This window comes from Strix uralensis, chromosome 8, assembly GCF_047716275.1.
Source record: "Strix uralensis isolate ZFMK-TIS-50842 chromosome 8, bStrUra1, whole genome shotgun sequence".
Classification (NCBI taxonomy): Eukaryota; Metazoa; Chordata; class Aves; order Strigiformes; family Strigidae; genus Strix; species Strix uralensis.
Genome location: NC_133979.1, coordinates 9,054,157 through 9,077,075, shown reverse-complemented (window position 1 = coordinate 9,077,075; position 22,919 = coordinate 9,054,157). Strand labels below are relative to the sequence as shown.

Here is a 22,919-nt window from a genome sequence, read left to right as displayed (position 1 = left end):
TAAACAGTAAATGACATTCACCAAGTGGACACAGGACAGCTAAATATGCCAGGTTAGCAATATTATCTTCAGATATGAAAAGCAACTTGCCCTACTCTGGGACAGGCAACTTTAGTCAAGCTAAAAACGAATTAGTGTTGATACTCTCGCCAATGTAGCAGAACAGCTTAAGTGGTGTGCGCAGGGAGGAAATGAATAAACCCAAAGAATCCTGTTTGACCAAGACACTACAGATACCTTTCCACTCCCAAGAATGCAATATTCAAGCTTAACTGGAAAACTTACAATATATTATTTGGGATAAAAAAGCTGTTTGCTTTTTACTTCTCTTGACAGTTTTGACAAGATGACTATCAGATAGAGGTTCAGAGATAGATGTAAAGCAGAAAAAGGCCAATTACCAACTTTTTTCTCCTTCAGAAATATTTGAAACTGTTTCCCAGTAATGAACAATACACAAGCATATCATTGAAAACTGAAAGGTGGCTTACCTGTGGCAATCAGCACAATAATTGGGACAATTCTCAAACAAAAAAGTCTCTCTTCAAATTTGTGTTCATAGTTCTTCTGACCTTCCCCCACCCCTTGAATTATAAGTCAGGACTTCAATTTGCCAACACGGGCATTCTCTGCATTGGCACAAAACATTCTCTGTGCCATCTCAGCAAATCTGGCTCACAGATTCATGCCCAAGGTGGAAAAAAAAAAAAAACAAAAAAAACAAAACACCAAAAAAACCCAAAAAAACCCCACCCCACTGTAAAATCCCAAAGTCTTGCTGCAAACAGGGGGCATTTGGCTTTTATTAATCCTCTTTTTCAAGAAACGGACATTTTGAGACAAAGTGTGACATCACAAAATCTCTTCAGCCCTGTTTGCTTCTTTCTCCACTGTGCCATTCTGCTTGCTCTAATACTTGAGCAGATGACAAGACCTTTTGAAGAGAAACTTTTAAACTTAAGGGATTGAAGGGAGTACTACACAGTAGTAGCCAGCCCTGGACAAAATGGAATGTACATGTTGATTAAGACTAGACAGTCACGGGCAAAGGTGGGGGGAAGAGGAATGATGTAAGAGCAGTGTGACAAATGGCAGCAAATGTGTTAGATTCACAATTCAAGGGGACAGGTGGTGGTGATGAAGATGTATAAAAGCAGCAGATCAGTTATCAGGATAAGAAACTGAGGACTGAGAAGATTAAAAGATAGGAGAGTGATGAAAAGCAGAATGAGAATAAAAGGAATAAAGGTGAAAGAGAGAAGGAGTTGACCACACACCTGGTCACAAAAAGCAGAGTGCCTAGCCAAAAGACAGAGACATTCAGAGTGACCAGAGGTTTCTGTGTCACTGTTTATGACATACAGAGAATGGGAGCAATCCCAAAGTTTGGCTTCTGGATCTATTTCTAGAGCGTCATCCAAACTCAGGCCACAAATGTAGTTGTTTCCATCATTACACATACAGGATTCCCAGGCAAAAATGTGACAAACAAGTAAAGTTGTGTTTGGAAATATCTCAAAATTAAAAGAAAGACAGAAGGAGGAAGCCATAGAGAAAGGAAAAAAAAGATATTAACATATTACTAAGACCAGTATATCAATGCCAGCACATGGCACTAGCTTGTCACAAACAAGATACTTAACTAAATAGACTGTTGGTTTAGTCTTCTGTACCAATTCTCGTGTTCTTAGAAAACACTTTAGTGCTAATAAGGAATCAGACAGACCATTCATGTATGGCTACCGACCATTCAAGTACAGTTACTGAGCCAGAACTAGAGTCTAGTTAGTGATAGCAATGTCTGGTACTATTATACTTTTTAAAAATAATAAATAAATAGAAAATAATCCAGTGGTCCAGATCTACAGTCAATGTAAATTGGTACAACTCTGTTGATAACTGTATGCATGGATATCAGTAAATTTATGGCAGCTGGAGCACAGATCTTCTGACTCATGTTAAACAGCTTAAGAAAGGCAAAATAAATCTCCCTCTAACCCCAGCCCACTCAACTCCCGCAAGTTAATAGGGTTAGAGAAATCTGTCCATATGGCAGCTTAGCCCACTTACTGTAGATGATACAAATCACTTTCTGGGAATGCCCCACCAACCACAGACAGCTCTAAATCACCAGCCTAGAGTAGATGACTAACTTTTAGATGGTTAAGAGCTAAACAAAATTAATCCATCTTCTATTATTCAAAAAGGTATTTAAAGTGTAGGTGGTATACTTAGTAAGCAAAGTCCAGAATCTATAGGGCAAGATCTGACAACATGAAGATAGTAATCCCCTAATCAGGTATACAAAGTCCTTCAGGCTTTTCAAAATACTAAAACCCCAAGGGAAACTTTGTCCTCAAGCAATTTCAAGTCAAGTTTCACAACCCAAAGAGGCACACCGGTTTTTCTTCAGTTTTCCGAATGGAGCATCCAATCCTTTGAAATTCTCTCATGGCTCATTTGTAGGCATCTCACTACATCCCAATGAGAGTGGATGAGAGGGATAATTGAAAACGGGACATGTGGGCATCAAAACAAGCAAAATGACCCCCTCCTTTCTCTTTTTCTTTTTCTTCTGGTTCACACTTCTAAATGAAATCCCAGGCTGTCTTCCAACTGCTACTCAGAGCTGTCACAGAGAAGGAACACGTAGAGAGCACTTAAACGACTGACTGACCTATTTCCATCCTTGTCAGTGCTGCTGCATCTAAACCCTTCGTTCTGAATTCTATGCACATACATGCACACGTGCACAGCAATTTTCCTGTATACTCCCATGAGGAACTATCTCCAAAGTCTAACCTCAGCTCCTAAAGGAGCTCTCTGTTGCCTCCCAAACAGCTGTTAACCCCATGGTCTAAGTGCCCTCCTTAATTAGGTTAACTTTTGGGAGTCTACCCTTTGGGGGAGACAAGGAGAGCTCTGGTTCACTGATTTGTCTTCTCTTGTATCAGTTCTGTTCTCCACTGGATGATTCTCTATATCCAATGAATTTGTTTACAAGTATACTTTCATCCCTCTCAAAAATGCAAACACAAAGCACTGCTGCATGGTGAATAAATCTAAAAGCACATTATTAGCTGCAAAGTTCTGGTAACTGCATTCATGTGCACAGCAAAAGACCACTGAAAAAGCACCCAAGTGACCAGTCCCTTCCCACAGCACTCAAATCAATGAACCTCAAGAATGGCAAAAGGTGTCCAAAGCTGAAGGGTTCTCAAATCCTCCCTACCTCTTTGCAGTAAAAAAAAAAAAAAAAAAAAAAAAGGCGCTTTGTTACCCTATATGACTTCTATGCTACTATATGTCGCTTCCCAGGAAGAAGCAGTCACTGCCTCACTGATCTTGGATGAACTTCAAAGATACAGAAAAGTTAATTGGATGAAATGAGACTTCCGAAGAAGAACTTTGTGTGAAAAGACCTTCAACAAAAGATTTTAATGAAATCTCTAATCCAAGGAGCTGCAATGCAGAGTGGCAGCAGCATTCTTGATGTTGTAGTGAAACCAATAATACTTAGGAGGAAACTTTTTTTAGTTTTGTTCCTCCAAAATGTGTCCATTTTATGCTTCCCCTCCCACTTTCAATTAAAAGGTTTATAAAATAAGAAATGAAAAAAAATGTTAATTAAGGCAATATGGAACAATAAAAAAAGGATTCTTTCTGAATATGGTCACATTATCCTTTACTGGCCCCTGAAAAGGGATAAAGTAAATGTTGTTTCATTATTATTTCTTGTTATAACAGTGCTCTGACACAAGCAAATATAATTATTGCATCTGCAATTTTGTATCATTTTCTCAATAAGTTTTCCATTTCTATTTAATGTAGGTTTGTATAGAAGGAAGCCCTGGTCAGCAGGGTGCCAACTGCTGCAAAATGCTGGTGATCTTTCAGGAAGTAGAGCCTGCTCCTGTAGATTTTTAGAAAGCTGTGCAGAATTGGACCAGAAAACTTGACCTTGATGAGCCCTGAAAATGGTGATGAACTTCAGAATATTCACATACTCTGAAAAGCCTGGGGAGACCCTTAATTCATTCATCTATGCTGACTTTTTTAAACAAAGGTCCATTTGGTGACACTAAGCTTCTACAGAAATGCTCACAAGGGAGGAAAAAGTTTGGCCTTCATCTGCAGGCCTCATGAGATAACAACCTGCTACTTGCCTTGGTAGCTTGATTTCCCATTTGAAACATTTACTTTCCTATTTGACAGTTTCACTCTCCAAATATTTTTGTCATATCCTCCTCTGCTAAAGTTTTCAGCGCCTGCCTTGCCCCTCTGACTGAATGTGTGCATGATGGTGGTATCAGCTTCCTATATTAAATAGAACTACCTCCTTTATCTTGCACTACAAGATAAGTTTTCCAGACCTCAGACTGATCTTTGCTTCTCTTTTCCACACTCACATTTTAAATCTCCCAAAGCAGAGTCAGTGCAACAAGGCATATTAACTAGATGAGAGCACAGGATTAGCCCAGTGGCTCAACCGAGTCTTTCAGTATCTCCATGTAGCCCACATGCATACAAGCTTCCCTGAACTCTCAGGGGGATGTCACACAAACCCAGGCTAATAAGAGGTATCTAACAGTTATTCCACTCAGTATTTCCACATCAAATACTGGCAAACACAACAGTGGCAATGGCATGTCAACCTGGTATAAGAAACTAGCAAGCAAATCACACCAACACAGACTAGCAAGCAAGGAGAGAGAGAGAGAAGGCCCCTCTCCTTGCCAAATGATCAGCCATGCTCAGAGCAGATTTCAGCTCTTACACTCTGACTCTGTTTATGCCCAGGCATAAGAGTATCAAATGTTGTTATGATTCTGTTCCCCTGAACTCTGTCTCCTCTCAAGTCAAGGATTGCCCCAGAAGTTCTCACTAATGGCAATCTTCTGTCATTTCCTACTGGAGCTCACTTTTGGTATGTCCTGTGAATGGTAGGCATCAGGTCCCTGTCTGCCAGTTAGAAGGTAGCTAATTCTTAATTTCTTGTTAGCAGGTTCTGTCCCATAATGTGTTGCTGGAATCAATGGGAATTAGGCACAGATTACCTTTAAAAATATGCCCCAGAGTAGCTGCAGTCCAGGTACTCAAAGCAAGTGTCATTGGCTGAAAGGTAATTTAAGTGACAAAACCAGTATGAGAATTTGTGCTAAATCCTCTCTCAGGACTACACTTAGGCTCATAATTCAATTAGGTATTACAGCACTAAAGCCAGACCTTCACTCCTAATCTCTGGGCAGAGGATTCAGTATTTTAAAGAGACAAAAAAAACAGATGACAGAACTTTCCCTCCTGTTCAGGTCTGTACACTAAAAGCCTGTTCTCCAGCTTTTTCAGGAGATTAGAAGACTCCTACATACTGTAGCTACAGACGTGTGTTATATAGGCAAATGCCCATTTAATGATACCCCCTCTGAAGGACTTTTTTTTTTTTATTATTTAAATTTGGGATAAAGAGAGTTCTGAAAACAATTCAAAGCATGTTGATCTTCTAGGATGCCTGAAAACAGACTCCAGTGGAGCCTTGAAACATGCAGCTATTATGTTCTTGTTACTTACAGATCTAATAACTTCTTGCAGAGACAGCCAGGATATTATTTGCTATGGCATCAACTGTTTCCAGAAATATGTCTTCATGTAAAACTACATCCACTTATGTGTAGAAGGAGAACTATAGATCTAGTTCTAGAAATCGGTCCTTTACCAGAAAGCCCTTTGTGGTTTTTTGGGGCTTTTTTAATTGATAACCCACAAGCACCCAGAAAAATCCTATTTATTAAACAAAATTTTAGACAAAGGGAAACATTTCAAACTATATATGCCAAATATTTCTACCTTTTTTTCTTTTTTTTCCCTTTAGTTTTTTGTGTGTGTTTGTTTTTTAACAAACAGATATAGAAGCTCAGGATTCCAGGCTGTTCTTGGGAGAAGTTTAACAGTCTCAGGAGAAATAAAAAAGAGTCTACAGCAAGGCGTAATTCAGTTCTGCAGCTGAACACTCTCCTCCAAATTCCATTCCTCATATGCTGTGTCCTGAGATGCCCCACCCTGCCCCAGAACAGATCCTTAGCTAAGAGGACAGAGGCAGCTGCTCTGGTCCCAACACTGATGCGTTTATGCCTGCAAGTAATCCCTTGGGAAATTTTAGGTTTAGGCCCACTTGTCCTTTTGGACTCATTCGAGCAAAGGAACAAAATTTGATGGCAGTAGCTGTGTGAGGAGGCCAAACTGTTATTACCACTTGTGGGTCAGAACTGGGTGTCTGGCTTGTGGGAGATGATAAATGGCAAGTGGCCACCAATACATGTGCATTTGAACAGAAACAAGCAATGAAATGGGAATCAAAAGAGAATGCTTCATACCTCTGAAAATCCACTTCCCCCTCTATTCCATTTGCAACACAAGTAACTCTAGAGCCTTTCTATGGTATCAATGGGGAGCTACAGTTTAAATTCCAAAGATAAAAATTTCAAGATTGACTAACTATTTAGGCATCTGATTTGAGATATGCTATAGAAGGGCCTGTATTTTTAAAAACTGCTAAACGCTCTTCATCTGGACTCCAGAAGCCTTTGACATATCTAAGTGTCAGCAACAAAGCACTCATCGTCTGAGAATCACCAGGTGCTTAGGAAAACCTGAGCGCAAGCCTCCAAATCCAGTGCAGAGCTAAGGCCTTCCTCATGAGTAGAACAGGACTGTCCAGCTGGACACCTGCACACCATCCTGCTGCAATAGGATGTAGTGAGAAAGGCAACAGGAGCATGTGAAGAGCACAGAACTGATGTCCAGACTCCATCTCCCTTGTAGTTTTCTTGAGGTACTGATTAAGAAACAGAGAGTGTTATATCTTAATATCTACCAGTTATATTAAAGTAGTTCCAATCATGTAAATGACCACTTGGCATTCCTACTGTCTTTTATCAATTTATCATTGGCAGTAATTTTAATTTGCAAGATAACTTCTTCAGATAATTAAATGGTAGTATGAACACATATACAGGGAGAAGTTTAGGTGATCACTTTCATTAAGATGACCAAAGACAAAATATTCTGTTCTTGACAGAACTAAATACCAGCTTTTACCTTGACCACTGGTCAAAGTCACATTGAGACCATTTAAGAGCTCAGAGTTTAATACAATTTATGTCCCCAGATATAGGAAAATATAGTATTGTTTCCAGGACTAAATAAAAGAGATGTCGACTATCTGAGAAATCCATTTATAAAGAATGTGGCCACACTATTTTCTTTGTTCATGCCAGCACTTAGTCGTGGCCTGCTTCCAATTTAATTAGTTGCTTCCAGTTCCATGTTCCAGCCTTTTATTTTACAGGTTAGGGACCGTATCTTTTCAATTAAAAAAATATATTTTTTTTCATGTTTGACTTAAAACAAAGCACCATGTCTGTAATGAACTTAACTGTCATTGAGGAATATGCAGGTACAAACCATTTCTGATCATGCCAGGAATGATCAAATGGTCAAAGCTGACCTTCCTCCTGTTTCTGCAGACCTGGAACAACTACAGCTTCAGCCTGGAACAACTAAGCTTATACAGCTTCAGCCCAAGAGCTTCTGTTTAAGGCAAGTGTTCAGGAAGGCATCGGCAAAAGTTGACTGGATTTTTTGAGAAATTATGAAGTTTTATTTTGTGATGTTTCTTCTTTATCTTATTAAGCTTACATAATACCAAACCATAAACCCCTCTACACTGGACAGTTCGAAAAAAAAACCTTCTAGCTTCCACTGATTCTGATGGGATTTGTCATTTGAAAGAAAGATATTACATCTAGAATTCATAGAATACTTCAATAACATTGAATGATTTGTTTATATGCAGTGTGCCGAATTTTTCCAGTCAAACCAACCTACAGTTCCAAGAAAGACCAAGAGATCATTTGGTATATAGGCTTCTTGCAAAAGAAAACTATCAACACTGTATGATAGTACAAAATCATACATTTTGAAGCCAGAAAGAGGATACTATGATCATTTTTGCTAATCTACCATTCACACACAAAAGTCTCTCTTGAAGCCATTCCCATTCATAAAAAAAAAAAAAAAAACAACAAAACAAACAAACAAAACCCCAAAGAGATCTTTTAGGAAAATATTTTGATTTCAAAACAGCCCATCAGGGAAAATACACCACAGTCTTTAACTATCCCCTCAAGGACTAGAATCTTCATTTCTTGAATGTCAGTGTCAAGACATTCTGCTCTTTTATGCCCTCCCCTATTATACTGAAAAGTAATCTTCATGTTACTGCATGTTAGTATATTCCTTACGTATGTACTCAGACCATGGACTGATGTGTCCCCACATATGGTCTCAAAACATGTCATTCATTCCTTTGCCTGCTGCTTGTTAGTCTAAACAAACTAAACTCCAGGACTGTCTTGTCACACAGCATTTCTTCTAATTCTCTTCTTATTCTTATAGTTCTTCAGAACAGGTTAAACCTATGCCAGACACAACTGTTTACACGTCTATGGACTGCTCTTGTCTGACTGGCTTTTGAAAAGCTGAATATTCCAGGTAACAAGTAATAATTTGAGACAGATCCAAGATACAAAGAGCACAGCTGAATGATGACATGGACTCAAAACCCCAGGGTTCTTAGAAACAAAATATTTATCTAGACCTTTTCAGACAGGAATCAGAAATAAAAGTCTGAGATAGATTCATTGTTCAGAATATTCTGGTTAGCTGGATCAAGAAAGCTGTGGTTGTCTCCTCCAGCTTCAAGATGAAAAAGGACTTGCCTGAGTTCTTCTAAGGTAGCAGTCATTTGACTTCCATGGGAATTTATGAATCCTCAGCTGTGTTGTTACTGTTAACAAGAGCTGACAGTTAAATGCATTTCATTAACAGAAACTAGAATAAGAATGACAAGAGTTTAGCAGATCAGATCTGTAATTGAAAAGGTGACCAATGTAAGGAATAAGAACTGTCTGCTAGGATTGCACTTGCCTCTCACCCATACCAATAACAGCATATCTCCTGGATGCAACCTGTCTTTCTTTTACACTAGTTAGCAAAGCATCAGCGAGATGGAAATGTCAAGAATAAACCTACACCAGCATCAGTTCCTCCTTGCAATGCCAACAGCAGGAGTAAAAGTAAACCCTACTGGAAGAATTTAAAAAGATTTTAGCAGCTGAAAATGTACAGGAGATTAGCAAAGGCATAGTAGAAAGTAAAGGAGATAGACTGGCATTTTGTCAATTGATTCTTTTCAGTCTTGGAAGAGTAGACAGAAGATCTATCCAAGGACAACTGCTGCGGTACAAAACTTGCTGGGAGTGCTTGCATGGAATAGATATTCTCACTGTGTAGCTTCCTCACTAGCAAGCATTGCCAAAAGATTGACTGGGCCTTGAACACCTGTGGATTTCCAAAACCTACTGAACAAACCTATCTCCAGATGCACAAAATGACAATTTAATCCAGATGTAAAACAATGGGTAGAACCATAATACTGCTCAGCTGCAACAGAATAATGAAAATCCTAGTGCTATAATTTAAATGATGCTTAAACTGGGAGCTGAGTAGAGCTCCACAGTTTTGCACAAGGAGTAAAGAATAGGAGAACAGAAGAACATCTAAAAGTATACCATTCTGAAGAAACACACCTTTCCGGTCAATCTTCTTTTGCAAATATATTTTCTTACTGAAAGCTCCTTCCCTGGGTTCACCAAATTTAGAGAAGTCCCACTACCAGTTGATATATGAAGGTTATTCAGCCTGATTGTATAGTTAGCTATTGTGTTTCCTGCCAGCAACCAGAGGTGTGTGTGTGTGTGGGAAACCATAAAAGGGGAAAAAAATCTACTACTATTCATCCTATTATATTTAGTACTCTGTCTTCCCCTGCTATAACAGCTTGCTTGATTGCCTTGTCCACCCGCTGTGCCACACTCTTTTAGCTCTGAAAGCACTTTGGGAAAGTGAGGATCATTTATGATGTACTTGTACAGCACCTAGAAGAACAGGATTGTGGCTTCTGGTCAACACTGCAGTGTCAATGCATTATCATTCATCTGAACATTCAGACTCCCTTGCTAGTCTATGTCAATTCAAATTAATGTACAAAATTTATTATTAATAATACAGAATGTGACCAACTTTTGTATGTGCAAATGAGAGGCTTTGAACATTTCTGTGACATCCTTCTTTCAATTACTGAGAAACCCAAAGATACAGACAACCTTACCATAAGCCTTTCCACAACGCAGCTCACTCGCTGCTTTTCACAGGATCAGATCACAGCTCAGCCCACTCCATGAATAGAGACTGGTCTTGTTTACAAGAAAAAAAACCCTATTCTCTCACCCAGCTGTTACTTGGAGAATCAAATGCAAGGCCCCTGACCCCCCTTCTTCCCCTGGGCATGGTGCAGAGGCACCATAGAGGGGTTCAGGCTTTTCCTAGATCCAACAGAGCTGGCAGACTCCCAGGATAACTGCTGCATTAGCCCCAGGGTGTTGGAAAGCTCCAGTCCTTTTGCAAGCATTTGGATGTCTGAACGGCAGTGATGAAAGGGAGGGGGCAGCTAAACCCACCCCACATCCCGCCCCCCCAGCATTCCAGTGTTATTAGAAATCCAGCTGTTCTCTGCAAACAGGCAGGATTTACTGTTCATATTTTGGTTAAAGAGACAGATGAAATTCCCCTTCCCCATCCATTATCATTGTATAATCTATACAATTCATCAGCTCAATGGCTGTGTCAGTAAAGAAAAGTGAAAGGGAGCATTAGTATTCAGAGCACACGCACCGCACAAGGCAGCAGGTTTATGATCTGCGCAACCTGAAATAAGCACTTCTATTCCCTGGGGACCTCGGTTAACACCGAGTAGCTGCACGTTAAGTCGCATATACTTCTATTAATATACATCCTTTCCAGCCTGGGAGGGAAAGAAGAGGCAGAATACCTGTCCCACTCACACTGGCAGAGACAGCTAATGTTTTTGTGGCTCAACACTGTGTGTCCAGAAATGTCACATCCCTTTTCTGACCCCAACTCCTCCATGTTGGCATAGTGCTCTTCCTCCAGCTCTTAAGCACCAACCAGGCAAAGCCATCAGCTGTCAATCAGCTGTCACATCTACCTCCTCCCAGACTACCCTGACATCCCCTCTCTGCCTGATGCCAGGGGCAGCAGAGGAGTAATCTGCTATGAGATTAATTGCTCCCTCTGCTGTGTCAGCACAGCTATGATGGCTTCTGTATTTATATGGAGTGGAGACAGAAGAGGATTTTGTGGACAGTTTTTCACCAAGTGTACGTAATGGGGTATAACAGTTGCATGGAAACAGCTCATTTCCAGCCTCTGACACCATAAAGCTCCCGCTTGCCTGAGTGGACATGCCAAGTCACCCAACTTGTTACCAAGCAGTATAAATAACCATTTGTTGCTGTTAGCAAATAATAATACTAAGAAAGGACTCATATAGGCATGGTTGCATATGAACACATCAACAACCATCCAAGAAATCACTGGTTACCACTGTCTTTCATTTCCAAGATCCCCAGGATAACTGCACAACAGCCACCTAGATCTTTGACTCTGGCTTCAAAATTGTTTTAAGCCCATCTACACCCAAGCTGCCACCAAAATGGAATCCCTCTCTGCTCATTCTTCTCTCCTGTCTTGGTCCCATTTTTCTGGCTTCACAGGGAGCCACGTGAGAACTGTTTTGTCGCTGATTTTCTGCAGGATCAGTCCTTTTCTGGCTCACAGTATGCCACACTATCACCAGTCCTGGCAAAAAGGAGATGGCAGGGATACACAGCTGGGAGGGAAAACAGAACTGAACTGCCCCTTTGGGTACCAGCATGCCCTTTCCTTAACTTAAAGCAGCTGTGAAACAGCAGTCTCCAACCTCTCTGTGCTTCAGCAGAAAAGACTTGTGTACTAGTGGCTAAATAAAGTTTCCTTTACAGTCACAACCTAAATTTTCAAATGAGCACCAGGACTAGTTTGCAAGAGCTCAACATGTTGCAAGCTCCTGAAACTCAACACTTAGCCAAGTTTCTTTTGGGAGACTTCACCTATGAAAATTAACCCATGAAAAAAGGGTATTTTCTCTAAACAGAAGAGGAAACATCACAACTCTGAACCACTTAGAGATACTTTACTGCAAAGAGTGAAAACAAGGCTCTTCAAAATCACAAAGAAATTACAGTGTCTGGGAGCCAACACACTGACCAAGACATGTGAGTGGGAACTTTGGTCAGGTGTCTGCCTTTACACTCCCCAGAAGTGATGCACATCCTCAGATTATTTAATGTTGTTTTATTAATACAATATTGTTTTAGATAATGGGTGTTTATTATTTAGATTTGTCTCAGGATTGTTTTCATGTTACACGACACTGCCCTTAGGACTAATATTATAAATTATACAGCAAGCTGGCATCATTTTAAGTGCCGCAATTTTTTTTTTAAAAAAAAAAAAAAGGAAAAGAACAGCTGTCACCCAGGAAAAGAAAACAACAGAAAACCCACGTAAACAAACATTCCCTTAGGCTGCTATTGTTTTCCTAATAACTTGGATGGGATTTCCCCCTCCCCACCCACATAGCAGCAGTTTGAACAGGAAGACAGGACTTTTCTATTTATAGGTGAGAAATCATTTCCTGGTGAACTGAGGGTGAGTACTGAACCCCTTGTTTGTATAATGTGATAAAACTTGACTACAAGGAAGGGGACTCTTGCAGAGACCATGGGAGTGATCACTAGTTGCTGGTGATCTTGTGTAAATGGGTGCAACTTCAGAAAATCCCAGAATCTCTATCCAGAAAGCTCTTCATAAAGAATTAATCCCTCAGCTGCCTTCCCTGACAGGTGGTGAATCTGTAGGTCTAGGTGAGCAGATGTTGCTGAAATAGGGGGATGGGAGTGTGGAAAGGAATATTAGTTACAGTGGAAAAGATTCTGAGGTGCATTTTGGGGTGGAACAATCCAAAACTGGGATACACACTAATCAAATGCTGAGCCTTCCTGTGCTCACAGATAGCAGGCAAAACATCTTCCTTGCTCTCCCTGTTTAGATTGTTCACCTAGAAGGAACATTAGGTGCTCTCATTAAGGCAGAATTTGACCTCTAATTGGTCATTTCTACAGTTCAGGAAAATATTTCTCCTCTTGACTTGTAGTTTCCATTTTTCACGTAATTGTTTTAAAGAGAAACCCTGCTGGCACAAATCAGCACTGAAGGGTAACCTGTAAAGCTAAAATACAAAAGTAGCCTGGCTCTACCCCTGGACCAACAGACAGGAGGGTTTCGGTTCTTCTTGAGAATCACAGAATGGCTTGCATTGGAAGGCATCTGTAAAGGTTATGTTGTCCAACTCCCCTGCAATAAGCAGGGACATCTTCAGTTAGATCAGGTTGCTCAGAGTTGAATCTGACCTTGAATGTTTCCAGGGATGGGGCTTCCACAACATCTCTGGGCAACCTGTTCCAGTTTTTCACCACACTGAATCTCAATCTACCCTCTTTTAGTTTAAAACCATTACCCCTTGTCCTATAGCTACAGGTCCTATTAAATAGTCTGTCCCCAACTTTCTTATAAACCTCCTTTAAGTATTGAAAGGCTGCAATAAGGTCTCCCTGAAGCCTTCTTTTCTGCAGGAAGTCAGGAGAATACTGCCAGGCATTACAATAACTCCATGCTAGCCAGAAGTCAGGACAGAGAAAACTCTTCTAAAGTAACTCCTGAAGATGGGGAAGAATGGAGGAGTCTAGTGAGAGAACAGCCCCACTCAGTGACCGATAGCACAAGGACAGCTTGAATCCCTGTTTATAGCCTCAGTTACATGGGTGTCCGCAGGGCTGGATGCAGCTCTTACACCCCCGGACAGGAGCATGCAGGCAGGGCTGGAGTTGAGCTCAACCTTGTCAACACTTCAGGTTCTGGAATTTGCTCCCAGATGACTCGACAGCTCAGTGATGATGCTGGCAAGGCAAATATAATGCAGACAAAGGCAGCACAGTTCACTCTAAGCTTTGGCTGCTCTTGATTCTGCAAGGAACCACACTTTTTTTTTGGGCTGGTAATTGTATTAAGGAAGGAAAGCTAAACAAAGGGTGAAGGCTGGAGGAGAAGAAAGTGCACAGAGAATCAACACACACCTCTGAGTCACAGCCCTCATCGCAAGAGACACTGAGCACTTCCCCGAACTAGACCTTCAGCAAAGCAACAGTATCACTAACTCATTTGGGGGAAGGGAGGAGACAAAGCCTTGGGAATTGGAATCTGGATTGTCCCCATTGCTGACAGCTACACAAACACTTTCCATACAGATCATCTCCTCTTGGGGTAAGTGTCCCATGGACACCTCTCCTGCCCATTGATAACGCACTAACAACCTCCCCTCTTACAAGGCTCTTTGGCACAACATCGTCATGGAAACTGCTAGGGTGGGAGAGTTGCTTTGGTGCATTTGCAGCTAGGTGCAACGCATGTTTAGAAGCTAACACTATGTGCTGTGTAAGCAGGCAGCTGCCTCAAGACCACCAATAAAAAAAGCCAGTTACAGGCATGTCTTGCACCTGTCGCTGGAAATAGCTCAATAAACTGTACCAGCAGATGGCACTTGTGAATACATGGCATATTTCTTGAGTTGTGTCACAGCCATAACTTCCTGTGGCTGGCAAATAGCCTTTTCGGAGCAGCCCTCCAGTCTTTTGTATCAGCTCTTAAATGCCATGGATTGGGGCCTGGCAAATGCTGTTTGAGAAGTAGAGCTCAGCTCGTTACGACATTAGACAGAGACCAACTCAGTGTGTTTCTCCCTTCTCTCACTTGCAAAACTGACAATAAAGCACTGCCTTGATTGCATGGGTATACTTAAAGATATTATTTTTCTAAACAATACTGCTTGGTACCTACATAGTGCCTCAAAGCCAAGGAATGCAACATGGATTTTCACGCACACTAATAAATGTAACTCCATGGCTAATTTTAGATATACGAGACCTAATTATTCCTAAATTGCAGATGGGTAAACCAACACAAAGATTTACAGCAAATTGGCTGAAGTTTACCAAGTCATTTGTGGAATTAAAAAAAAAAAATACAAAAACCCACAAAAACAAAGAAACAAAAAAAAAACCCACAGTGGAGACTTTGGTCCTTTGTTTACTGCTATGAACAAGAACTCGAATCACTAGAGATACAAGCCAGACTTAAAAAAGAGGAAAGAAAAAAAGAGAAGAAAGCCCAATATGTTTAACTACTTAGCTGAAAGTAAAGCTAAGAAACCCAGATGGAATTATTCAGACCTAAGGATCAGCTATTTAAGAGGCGAGGAAAGGAAACAAACATTTCAACCAAACTGACATTAAGACCCCTGTTAATTACAAATAAATTCTAGAAGAAAAAACATGCAAAAAGTAAAGTCAGTGAAGGTCAAGAATAGGCTCCTACAGCAACTCAGACATAAATGGCACTTAGGTACAAAACTGTGATTCATTGGGCTGGGATTCATGAGTTGGGTGCTTATTCTCTGCGTAACCGCTCAAAGGTAATAATCACAAATGGTGCTATTTACATGGAAAATAAATAGCCTTGTCTCTTTAAGGACATCATGTCTCATTCTCAGTGGAATAATAGCAGATATAAAAAAGCTATGATTTCAATATTTCTCATTATGACTTCTCTCCCTGCTCATCTAAAAATAAAAGGCTACTCTTGTAGTCCCAGATCAATCTAACTAAAAGAGAAGGGTTCGCTTACAACAACAAAATAGCAGCTCTGACACTAGTTACATATTCATCACATGTGAAAATGGCTCCATAATGCTGCCTTCAAACCCTTTCAACAAGTTGTATTAAATTAGGTTGGGTTCGGATTTTTTTTTTCTTGCACCAAAAGCAAAATAAATATAGCTTTATTTAATGCTACTAAAAGGTTCAGATTCAACTGGAACCCCAAGGCATGCAGCTTTGTTGTTAAAGCACATATACTGACTCTATTGATTGGTGCAGTCCTCTGTGCAAGAGAATTTGTCACATCAATAGCAACTGAAAAATACTCAGGAGCTGTAATATGGTTTAAATGAGCAGTTACCACATCAATATAAAGAGCATTTTCAATGGCAGTAGATAGGAACCCTTTTGCAAACCTAGTATTTGTTTTAAGATAAAGGATGACAACTTTTTTACAAGGAAGACTTTTTTAAGTAATGGTGAGCAAAACAGCAACCACTGTAACTGTCTTACAATTACAGCACTCTCTGGGAAATAAAAGCCACAACGGAAAGAAAACTTCCAAGCAGGAAAGGAATGGCAATGCTACAAGCCAGACAGATGTAATGGCCAGAGAAAACCTATGCTGCTTGCTTGCCTCCCTGGGCTTTTCCATTGCTGCTGCCCAGAGCACACCTGTGTCACAGCTGCAGATCCACCCCAGAATTTGCTTTCCAAGGCCCCAGCCTGGCACACTGCATGAGCTGGGAGATCCAAACCAAATGCAAACACACGCAGGACATGGGAGGAAGACAGTGCAGAAAATTCCTGACCAATTCCTCACTCAATGCCAAGCAAGAGCTGGGGAAGGAGAAAACTTCTGCCATGCCTCACCCTCTCAACCAGACACAAGGGAGAAGGCGGTACAAGAAAATGGCAATCCTCGCACCACGGCAGGTCTCCTTCTGTTGTTTTGGGCTTTTTTCCCCCCATTATCACGGTGGTTGGTCTTGGCCACAGCTATGTTTTTAAGTCCAACAGACTGTCGAAATACACTGCAGCATTGGAAAGCCACCTTGGATTTCCAACTGTTAAACTGGAAAGGGAGGACAAGAGAAGAACTCATTTGCTACCACTCTAGCAGGGGATCTGTAATGCACTGGGCACCTATGGCTGCCTCTCCTGTACTCCTGGATGGGAAGTGGCACATCATTTGCCTCCACATGAGTCACCAACTCCCAGCTGATACTAAATGTGATCTAGGCAGGCACAGAGAGAGACTTACTGGCCTCAACAACATGCAATCTAAATTAAGACAACAAACAAGGTGCAAGAGGGGCCACTGAGGAGAAGTCCCTGAAGCTCACAGCAGGCTGAAGTGGGTAGTGCTTCCTGCTCTGGGGCAGGAGCTGAACAACCTCAGGCCAGAGGAGACAGAGAGCTAATGCTTACCATCTGAGGGCAAACTGGACAAGTACAAGGAAGACAAATCCACTCCACATTTACTGAGCAGACAGAAATCCCCTGAGTTCAGGAAACATCAGAAACTGAATTCACTGGAAGCTGGGAAAGTACTTGGGGGAAAGTAGGTATCTTATGAGCATCACCTGTTCTTACAAGGAGAGTGGCACTGTCCACTGCTGCATTAGCAGATACTGGGCTTCTGCGGTCTGACACAGCACGGCTGTTCTCACAGATCCCCTAAGATGTACAGCCTCTGCTTTGGTCACAAGTGAATTGGAAAAAAAATAAATAGGAAATTCGTGGCAATGAACCAATCTCCATTTCGTGGGATTGAAAAATCCCTGTTTTTCAATAACAAGAAATAGTTCTATATTTTCAGGGGATGGAACATACTTTTCCTGACTTAGGGTATTTTTAGAGTACAATTCTCTCTCAATCACATCCCTTCTTCCCTTGGGTTAATATACAACGGACATTCTTGTCATTCAGGCAAAAATCCCACTGAAGGAAGACGAGAAGCGGCATGTGCCGCAAGTTTTGAAGGAGATGAGAAATTTCACACTATCCTGATAACTTCTGGGTAACTGCTTATTTTATGATGACTAATAGGCAATTACTATGGTAATACCGCAATACAACATGTGTGAGGTTTGGGAATGAGAAATTATAGGTAACTACTTTGGACTCATTTCTATGGTAACAAAAAGTAATTGTCATTAAATACCAGTTATATTGCGGCTGTACCTGGTAATTATAGATTTTTTTATGCCCAGTAACATAAATAAAACCAATAAATTTATTCAAAAGGTCCATGATTGTTTACTTATATGTTGTTATATAGAATACACAATGACAAACGCCTAATTAGGAAAAATAAACTCCATCGAGAGCTTCATCTTGTCATCTGAGATGGATACTCTGTTTTTCAATTCAAGGCAATGCATGAATTTCACATGCATTAAATGAAGCTAAGAAAAAAGCCTTCCCCACCAGAAAAATAGGTGAAAAATAATCAAGAGATATTATGCAAATGACAGTATGCACATGAGTAGCCATGTCTCACTACTGGACAAGTGATAGTAAGAACCACATAACGTATCCAGTCACTATGAACATGTTTGTATGCAAGTATAGGTATATCCTCCAAAGTGATATTATCAAAGACCAAAATCAGCACTTCTCAGCATTACAACTTATAGCTCTGATTTAGAGCTAAAATCATTTGGATAAAGTCCACATATGCTTTTACTGTCAAAAGGCCTCTCATAAATTACATGTGAACATAAATGTCGAACTTTTGATTATTTCTAGAGTCACAGAAATGAAGTCCACAAAAACCTATTCAGGATAAATCAGAAATATTTAATCTGGTCCAAAGCCTAGTTTTCTGTTTGTATTTCAGACTCTTCAAAAACGATCGTTAAAAAAGGCCAGTTTTTAAACAAATCATGCCATTAACAAACAAAACCAAGAGAAGATTGTCCTTTATAAAAGGCTGATATGAATCATTTGAAATGTTTCTCAAGCCTTCTCAGCTCCCTTTTTTCACTTGAAACAATTTGCCAAATTCAACTCACTTCCACAAACCATTTTAGTCCTTAGAAAACTATGTATGTTTCTGGGGCAAAAATACACCATTTGTCCAAAATATTTAATCCCAACACAGCTTTCATTGCAATATGGACTCTGACACTGTTTATGGTGAATTGGCTTTCCAGTCTGGGTAGGACTGGCCTCCTTTCCATCCAACACATAGCTTTGTTAACCCCTCACACAAGCAAGCAGTAAAGATTGTGTTGACTTCAAAAACATCATACCTGACAGTGAAATAAGAAAGGAGTAGAATCAGTGTATGCCCTCTTCTCCTCATTCACACAAATTCTGCAGTCCCTACAATCAAGCTAGAAGGATATTGTAGTGACGACAGTTCAGAACATTTCAGCTAATTCATGGCTTTAATTTACTGAAGGCTGATACTGTCACAGCTAACCAGGTGAAGGCAACACAGAAACGGCAACGGACAGGAAGCCATACTGGGTCGTGCAACAAAGCCTTTAGAGAACGGTCAGGATATTTCATCTGCCTTGTCATGGCATTTCTGGGATACCTCAGTGAAGAGCTGCCCAGACTAAGAAACACATCATTTTCGGTGCCAGCATAAGCTTTCATCTCCGGAAGGTGAGGCTGACAAATTGGAACTAATCTAAGATGGTGTGGTACAGTCATCTCGCCTGCAGGGACACATTTCAGCATTCAGCTAAAGAATGCCAGCTTAAGAACAAGCTCTTGATAAAGGAAAGTTCAGGCCAAGCCTGGGGATGCACGACTTTTAAATCAAGAACACTTTTTTTTTTTCTTAGGCTAACCCCACCTCCCTGGGGATGGTAATAGGTTCAGAAGATGATAATGCTATATTGCAAACAGAGAGAGAAAAGTCAAGAAATCTCTCTTCCCAGCACTAGTCTTCCTTTATTTCCTCAAACTGCTTCACAGTTTAACCCATCAGAGAGGGTGAGATTAATGTTATGGAGAAACTCAAAAATATTTTTATTTTTTGCCATGTTCTTTCACAGAACTAAAGATCATGTCAGGTGCCATCCCCAGCAAAAGGGGTCTTTCAATTCAGGTGAGAGCTGATGACAAGTTACCAGCCAGAACAAAGGGAAAATTATGTTGAAGACTCACTATTTTAGCTAGGTCAACCAATGGCATCTTCCCGGACAATTTAATTAATAAGCCCATGTAGCGTAACATTTTCTAAACACTGTAACAGCAAAGCCAGTTACACTTAGAAGTACAGTAATACCAGGCTTTAAAGACTTCGAGAAAGGGATAAAGCCTGTCATCCTGTTTTGGAAAAGACCCTACATCCTCGACCATTATCCTGTATGCTAGAAATAGCTGAGTACACTCATGTGACAAAAAAAAAAGACTATGGAGGCTTTTTTTCCACTGAAGAAAGAGTGCAGTGTAGTAGTCATCTTCACAGATGGGTATGATGCTAGCAAACCAGCAAACAACAGCTAGCTCTGCAAGCAGGAGCAGTCCCAATTAGCCATTCAGTGCTTTGACTTGCAGGTGAATTTTCACTCTGAGGGCTTCACTTCTTCACACCTAACCCCTCCAACACTTGTACCCAGCCAATGCTATTCTATTGTAGTGTGATCTGCCCATGTTTTTTCATTTCTCAGCTCTTTTCAGAAAGAAACAGGTGAAAGCAAAAATTAAATGTTTGGTTTCTAAACAGTCAGTCAGAAATTTCACAGGAAATAAAGTCTAGAGTTAATTTCACCAACTCTCTTGGTTTATGTACATAAGTAATAGCTATTAAGAGATAGAACCATACTAGTTCACTTTCTATTAAAAGACATGCTCTAAGATTACAATTAAATTGTAACTTTTGTCCATTTATTTTTAAAAAATACTTTTAAAAATTGTGTCTAGAACTTCTAAACATTCTAAATTAGAGGGGGTGCTTAGCCACCCCTTTAAGTCAGATAAGGCACCTTGTCTTTTCATTCCTAACTCTATGGGTTCACAAATACACTTCTTAAACTCTTGCATATATTTGAATAAATCAGTAAAGTTTGGCACCCTGTTTCCATGTACCTTCATACACTGGGCATTGATGTACATTTCCGTGACTGTTCCTTTTAGAGCTGCCTGAAAGTACCCGCAACAATCTTCCTCACACATGTGTCCGTGCTGTGAGCACTTGTGCTTTATAGCTGTGATTGTAAACTCACTTGTTGATGGTTGCGAACATTTCACCACAAGAAAGTCACAAGCCATTTGGTCTGTTCTCTTGAGAATGAGCAACAGTTTATAGATAATAGACAATTATTGGCATTATTGTTGCAGTTTCAGATTAAACTCCTAAACCTCAGTTCACAAAGGCTCAGAACAAAGGAACAAGATTTTGGAGAAGAGCAGAAGACTCACACCCTTGGTGAAAGTTCTGCAACCCCAAAAATGACAATGAAGAAAATCCCATCAGCTAATTGTTACATCACCCTGGATAAATGAGTGGTTAGTTCCTGTTTTGATCACAGGAGAACTAGTATATCCCATCCCTTCTACAAGTACTGCTGACATACTCAGGCTTTTAATGGTGCCCACTGCGCCTGGGATTTCAGAGGACAGTGAAGTGCATCCGACAGTATACTTTGCCAATTGTACAAAGCTGTGTACTGGTGGGGTAAAAAAAAAAATCTCTCTCACACTGGCAGGAGATCAATTTACAAACTCAAGCATGAGGTTTAATTACCCATATCATTATCTTAGCTTGCATAGCTCTGAGTGTGAACCTTCAATGAACCAAAGAAATAGTCACTAGCTGCTGCTTTGAGAAAGAGGGAGATAACAGGAAGTAGAAGTTCAAATGCCTAAAACTGCATATGGCACCACAGACCTTGTTTGCAATAGCAGGGGGATTGTCCCCAGCCAATAGATCTGTGTTATACCACACTACAAGGAAGACTTCTGAAAGTCCTATTTATGTGCTAATCTGAACAGAGACCAAAAGAGATGAAAAAGACTTATCTAGCCAATCACAGAGAAGCCTCAGAGTTAAATTTTCAAATACTAGCAATTGATCCTTAGAGATTTTTTTAAAAAATTCATCCAGTAAATTCAAGCAAATAAATTGTGATGTGCTTGTGGATTTTGTATGAGCAGGAAATAAAGTGTTTGCTGTAAATTATTCACTCAGCACTAGTTAACTACAATGCCGGCACATTACTAGGCTTTTTAATATTCTTCTCAAGATAATAGGTAGCATTTTGCTTATTACCCTAATTTTTAAGTTATTAGTTACATTAGGCCATTTGTAAATAAAGTGAAGAACCACAAGAAAATCAAATGCTTTTCCAACTACCTCATTAAAAGTCTCTTTAGTTCAGGAGGGCTGAAAATTCTGCATATCATGAAAAGCTAAAACAATAGTATACCATCAAGCTCAGCAATTCCCAATGAATTCACATGCCCTTTCATAATACCTGGGTTCCCAAAAGGCTTTTCAAGTTATGAGCCATATACATGTCTGTAAACCTGCATGCCTCTCAAAAAGTATAAATAATGGTGCTGGAGAAAAACCTAGAGGGCAAGTGAATTTATGGAGCAAAACTGGAGTTACTTAATTGCAGCTGGAGTTGCCTACGTGCAGGGCACCTGGGACAGAGTAAAACAATGTAGTATCAGATTCTAGAGCTATTTTAGGGCTTTATTCCTGTAAGGTGACATAACCATTATGACAAATTCCTAGTGCTGTCAGATGCCACTACTGCAATATCGCTCTCTGGTTTTGGATTTGCCAAGAGTTGAGGGAGTATCAGTGTAGCTGCAAGGAGACCATGTGTCCTCGGAAGTTTCACTTATAAAACATATATAAGCACTGTTGAAATCACCCACGCAATTCCCTGCTATTTCAGTTTAGTAAGTAGCAAAGCACAGGAGGGCTAAGAAGCACATATCAAAACAAAGAACAGCCAGCAGCACCATTTTCTGCAACTTCTAGCTTCTTCCTCAGTGGTTTCCGCATCCACACAATAATCCAGTCTTATTCTGCTTAGCAATGCAATACCTAATTAGATCAAAGCTCAAGGTAGCCTGGCTACAGAGTATATTGTGTTATTTAGTCTTGCGCTGTAAGCAAAACCACATACAGTATATTACATTTCTCAGGGGCTTCTCCAAAGAACTACGTGGTACATGTAATTGCCCCCACAAACAAATCATCAACTAATC

At 40.3% G+C, this 22,919-nt stretch overlaps 1 protein-coding gene across 1 annotated transcript in view; it reads right to left on the bottom strand.

The window, feature by feature from the left end:
* BEND5 (BEN domain containing 5) overlaps nt 1-22,919 on the bottom strand; it is a 970,982-nt gene that overhangs the window by 181,542 nt on the left and 766,521 nt on the right. The window lies entirely within an intron of this gene.